The sequence below is a fragment of the Cynocephalus volans genome, chromosome 4 (assembly GCF_027409185.1).
Source record: "Cynocephalus volans isolate mCynVol1 chromosome 4, mCynVol1.pri, whole genome shotgun sequence".
Lineage (NCBI taxonomy): Eukaryota > Metazoa > Chordata > Mammalia > Dermoptera > Cynocephalidae > Cynocephalus > Cynocephalus volans.
In genome coordinates this window covers 5,541,170-5,547,169 of record NC_084463.1, presented here as the reverse complement: position 1 = coordinate 5,547,169, position 6,000 = coordinate 5,541,170, and the positions used below count along the sequence as shown (strand labels likewise).

Genomic DNA, 6,000 nt, shown 5'->3' with positions numbered 1-6,000 from the left:
TTACAGAATATTGATAATAAGTAAACAACCACGGGAAACATGCCTTAAGAGGGTGGCCCGTCGATTTCCTTGACTGCACAGGGCACGATCCGTGTTATCACTGGGGGAAGCAGGTGTTGCCGAGGGGAGAGGTGCCCTCCCGGAATGGGCTGCGGGAGCGGCGCGGGAAAGTCGGGACGCCTGGGTTGACCGGGGAAGGGAATGGGCGCGAGGGGAGGAGGCGCAGGAACCTCGGGCGGCCCCAGCGGCTGGGTCGAGCCCGACAGGTTCCAACAGCTCCCCTCACCCCTCTCCACGCCTCCCGGGTTTTCCCCTTGGCTCGGGGTTTCCTGTTTCAGTTCTCGGCGATCTCCAGCAGCAGGTGCTGGTTTGCCAACCTCGGCTCCAGAGACAGCCGAGGAGGAGAAGGGGAAGAGGGAAGGGGAGGAGGAAGCGGCGCTGCGGCTGCGGCGGCTGCGGGCGGGCGAGGGGCGAGGCGGCGTGCGGCACAGCCGGGTTCGCTCTCGCCCGCGGAGCAGCGGCGCGGGAGGCTGGCCGAGCCCAGAGCCGGGGCGCGCCCGAGCCGGGGCCCCGGCGTGAGGCGGGCTGGCCGGCCAGGCGGACGGCATGGGGGAGCCTCCCGCTCGCCCCGCGCCCTAGCGGCGGCCGCGGCGGCCCAGGGCTGAGGCGAGAGGCGGCCGCCTGCCGGAGGGCCGCGGGGTTGCTCCGGTTTCCAGGGCATGTTGTGATGGCTTCTGAGAAGAGACTGCAAGTAGGTTGAGCAACAGATCCGTGTGCGCGCGAGTGTGGGGTGTGAGTTGTGCAAGCCGGGGGACGGGGCGCCGGGGCCGCAGCCGGCGGGGAGGGCTCGCGGGCGGGCGGGCGGGCGCGAGGAGGGCCGAGGTGGCCGCTGTCGCCGCGGGCCCCGCCGCCCGCTCGCCGCCTCCTAGAGGAGCTGGCCATGCCGGGTAGCGGCCCCCAGGTTTGTCCTCGGGAAGAGGGTGGGGGACGCCGACGGCGGCGAGAGTGGTCCTGAGGGAGCCTGGCGTAGGGAGGGCCGCGGGGCCCGGAGGCCGCGCCCGGGCGCCCCAGCGCGGGGCGGAGGGGCCGGGGCCGGAGCGGCCGCGCCGGGTGATCTCCAGGCCCAGGAGGGTCGGGCTCCCCGAGGTCGAGTCGCTGAGCTCCCGCCGCTCAGGTGGGGCCGAGCGGAAAGCCCAGCGCATCCTCACCGAGGGCAGCGCCGTCCTCGCTGGGATTTCGGGCGAGGTGAGGCCGGTGTCCCCGGCCCCGCGGCCTAGGGCGCCCCTCCACTCCCGCCTGCCCAGGGGCACGGCCAACGAACATGGAGGCGGGCTCGGGCGCCCCCGATGGAAACGGACCCACAGCTCTGCTCCTGCGGCTCAGACCGTCGCGCGCCCCTGGGGTGAGGCATCATCCGACATCTCGGGTCCAGCCCCAGCCACTGGCTTTTCTTATCCATCCCTGCGTCCAAACCGCCACCACCCTCCCCGCCGGTGCTAACGAGAACCCCTCACCCCTCGCTCGTTCCTCTTTCACCCTTCTCGCTCCAGCCCAATTCCCTTTTACAGCCTGCGTTCATCTTAGCTCGGCTAGTTCACATTTTTTAACTCCCTACAAAGAGGTGTTACAACTTGCAGAAATGAATCCCACCTTTCTTCCCCAAACGGTCTCATCCTTCACCTCCTAAAGTCCTTAAAAACAGCCTAGTACTGTAGTAGTCCACGTACTGATTACTCTGACTGGGTTTCTTGCTTCTTGGGTGTCGTATCCGTTAACAATCCCGGTTTCTACTCTGTTTTGCAAGGAAGAGATCAAATACTAACCCAGATTTAGGGAAAGTTTTCCTATTGGTTGCAAGACTGTGTATCCCCAGGCCCACCAAGGCTCTTCCTGATTCAGGATTTTTTTTTTTTTTCTTCTTCTTTTTTTTTTTTTTTAACCATTTTAGAACAGATGCAGAGATACTTGGGGACTAAGTACTGTGTGTTGGTTTAAAAATTTGGAAAAGTTGTTTTGTTCTTCACTTATTTCCTCATTTAGTTTTTCATTTTCTAATGCATATTATAAATGGAAACCCGGGGCTATGCCTCAACACATTTTTTGGACTTTCCAAGAACCACAATAAGTCATGAATACAGTGTGTTACATATTTTTTTAAGTCAACATATTTAGGGTTTAGAGAGTATAACTTCCATGTATTTAATCACATATATAACTAATTATAGTAGCAATTTCTTGTTTTTAGTGTTCTCTGATGTTTGAATATACAGATAGCTTCGCCAAAGATTCATAAAATTAGTCTTACAGTGATAAGCCCAGGAAGATGCCTATTTCAGACTTGCCCCTCTGTTTATCTGTTTTCTTCCAATTTAGCATGCTTACTCTGAGTTACTTAAATCTCTCTTCTTGAAGGTACCATAAAAATATCAGAATGGTCCATTGACTGTGTATCCATAATTTAAAGTGTTTCAGTATTTTTACTTAAAGAATGGATTTTACTTTCAAAGTAATTTACAACTCTACATCTAGCTTCTTGTCATCATAAAAGTACTTAAACATTATAACCAAAGTAAAATGAACTTTTAAATAAAACAATAAAAAAAGAGACCAGTATTTTTTAACCTCCCATTAATAATGGAAAATATTATAGGATAGGAAACAGAAGCTTGGAATGTTTGTATGCTGATGGGAGTTTTTATTAGTCACTTCACTTTAATAAATTTTTGTTTTAATTACCAGACTAATAAGAATATCCTATTTTGTGTTACATGCTTCTCTGGAGCTGTGTTTTCATGGGTTACATCTGCCAAATTGGACCCCCAGTGGTTAATTGAAATTGTATCTTTAAAGCGTTTTTCTCATACTACAATTGGATTACCTTGCCTTCATTCTAGCAGCCCACAATGGTTTCTACATTAATTTTAACTAGTATAACAAATACAAAAGTTGCATGCCTTTTTAGTGTTTTTCATTGTTTTTGTACATAAATTCAAGGAATTCTTTCATTCTGATTTGACAGCAGTTTTAAAGACACATAAGATATTAAGTAGGAAATTTTTTTTTCTTTTTGGTTTTGGAATGTAGGACTATAATATGCAGTTATTGCTCATTTGAAATTGATATACTTCTATTCCCTCAGCAAATAATTATTTAGTATCAATCTAGTTGCTGTGTAAGGCCCCTGACCTCTAAGAGGATAGATAATAAACAGATAGTACATTCCACTAGGCATATGTTCTAAATGCTATGAGTGAAGAAGTGAGAAATTCCGATACTAAGGAAGACCTCAGTGGTAGCATTCAAGTAGGTAGAACTGGTTGGAATCATTTCCAAATGAGTACTATGAGTCAAGGAACCAGGGCAGAAAAGCAGGGAGTGGGTAGTCCAGTGTCTGGGGCATGTGGCAGATGATTATAGGAGTAGTGGGTGTCAAGTGGAGTTTTGGAATATAGTTTTATTGAAAAGAAATATTAAATAAAAAGATAGTCAGTGAATATTAAAGTTTATTAAGTCAGGATTCCAAATTTAAATCCCTAAGGGTGGATATGGAATAGAGAATCCCAGGGTCTTCCTGCTAAGCATTTCACCCTGTCCTCCCTCACCTTTTGCCTGGCTCACACCAGGAGGGGTCTTCCAAAAGTTCTTGTAAGGATTCATATTATCTTTTAATTCAGTTTTTCCATGAACTTTTTGAAGTACCCTCATATCACTTGGGTTACTTCATTGTGGTTTAAGTACAGTATGTAACATTTATTGTGCCCAGTGATGTTGTAAGTGCTCTACATGTGTTAATGCATTTTACTACATGCCTGTGAAGTATTTCAATACCTCCTTTTTCAGATGAGGAAACCAAACTACAATATGGTTAAATAACTTGCTCGAGGTCCCGCAATTAATAAGGCTGAGTGAGGGTTCCAACATAGCCATGCTAAGTCCCTGTTAAGAAATATTAAGGTGCCTGTAACCTAATACATGTTAATACATTTGTCTGTTATTGTGAGGTTTAGACAATATAACGGAATCATCTTTCTAGGGAGTTTAGTTCTAAAAAGATATATAATTTTCCTGTATAATTAGAATTATATTGTCTATAGAGCTTTGCATCCCATTTTCCCACTCTCATTTAATGTGACATTAAAAATATTTCAAACATTTTCTTTGTAACAATATGTTATTTTATTTCATCATTTTCCTATTTCAGACATTTGGTTTTTTCCTAATATTCTAATATCATAATGCTTTACTTAAGCATCTCAGTAAAAATCTTTTTTCTGCATCTGTGTTCTCAGGATGGATTCCTAGAAGTAATGATCACAAATAATAAGCTTTAAGGTTTCAGATGACCAAAAAGCTTTTCAGAAAGTTGTTTTCATAGCTATATCCATTAGCAAAGAGTGAGTATGCTGATTTCATCCCATGTTTGAACGCAATAAGTATTAACTTCTAAAATCTCTGACATTCATTAGATGAGCATTGATATTTCATTTTAATGTTGAAATTTCTACTTATTTAAATTATTAAAGTAGTGCAAGTTGATTAAGAAAAAGCAAAGTATAGAATAAGTAAAGCCACTTGAAATCTCCTTACCCAAAAATGACTAATGTGAATATTTTATAAATATTCTCTTGATTATTTGTTATTCCCATAGTTATACCTTACAGAATTTATAAGGTGGATTTTTAAGTAAAAACATATCACAAGCATTTCCTAATCTTCCAGCCCCAGGTAAAATTAATTATTCATTCCCCTGTGTTTTCAAAATACTCTAACACTTGCATATTAGATGATAGTTAACTGTTTCCTCTTCTTTTCTTTCCTGCTTTCTCTGTTTCTGCTCTTTATCTACAAAACAGAAAAAAGACTACCTTCTACATAGATTTGTCATAAAGATTAACTGATAATACAAAATGTTGATTGTACCTCATACTGTGCATAGGATTTTTTTTTTTATCTCAATATTCTTAGGCTCCCTGAGGACCAGGACTCTGTGGTCTACATTGTTTTATCCCAATTCTTCTACAGGGTTTGGCACATAGTAGATAACTTCATGTCTTTTTACTAATAAAAGCCATATAGTACTTTAAATGAATCTCCTGGTAGTAGGTATGATGAACAAAAGCAAATAGATGGGTCAGAAATAGATACAAAATCAATGCAGAGCAAATAACACAATTGGTACCGAAACATTTAAAAATTAACTTAGAAGGTATTATGTGATTTCTTAAGGGGCAATATACATTTATTTTTTAAGAATATGATTAATCTTGGGCTGGCCCTGTGGCTCACTTGGGAGAGTGCAGCTCTGGTAGCACGGAGGCTGCGGGTCCGGATCCTATATAGGGATGGCTGGTGCGCCCACTGGATGAGTGTGGTGCAGATGACACCAAGCCAAGGGTTGCGATCCCCTTACTGGTCAAAAAAAAAAAAAAAGAATATGATTAATTTTATTTACTCCTCTTAGCAGGGAAAGGATATTATAGAAGTGAATTTTCCAAAAAGTTAATCTTTAAAATCTTTCAAGAACAAAACATCTTAACTATTTTAAATGGAAGAATTTATACACATGTATTATATTTTTCTATCTTCAAATAATATGTGGCCTATGATCTGTCTTATTTTGAAAGATAATAATTGCTAATATTTATTGGGCATTAACTCCTATGCCACATGCAGTATTAAGAGCTTTACTTACATTATCTAATTTAATTTTACAACAACCCTATATGGTATATGCTATTGTTTTGCTTATCTTCCAGGTAATGGAACTGATGCCTAGAGATGTTAAGTAACTTGGCACACTTTGTTGAGATTTCTGATTTATCCTAAACTAAATAGCAATACTTGTTATGCTTTTTTGTGTGTGTTTTAGATGGTGGGAGGGGGCAGGTAACAGAAATCAATTATTTACATTGATTTGTGTCAGTGATTTTTGGTCTTCTCTCCTTGTTAGCTGTTCCTTGCTGACATTGTTACTCCCTCCCTCTAATTTGCAGAAGGTAT

At 43.5% G+C, this 6,000-nt stretch overlaps 1 protein-coding gene across 2 annotated transcripts in view; it reads left to right on the top strand.

Moving 5' to 3' along the window:
• Positions 1 to 615: 615 nt before the first annotated feature.
• ZC3H12C (zinc finger CCCH-type containing 12C) overlaps positions 616 to 6,000 on the top strand; it is a 55,380-nt gene continuing 49,995 nt past the window's right edge. The window contains exon 1 of one of the 2 annotated variants that reach the window (XM_063094438.1): positions 616 to 751. The gene's annotated coding sequence lies outside the window, so the exon portion shown is untranslated. Of the gene's footprint in view, positions 756 to 6,000 lie in introns of both variants that reach the window. The other variant, XM_063094437.1, reaches the window with a different exon arrangement.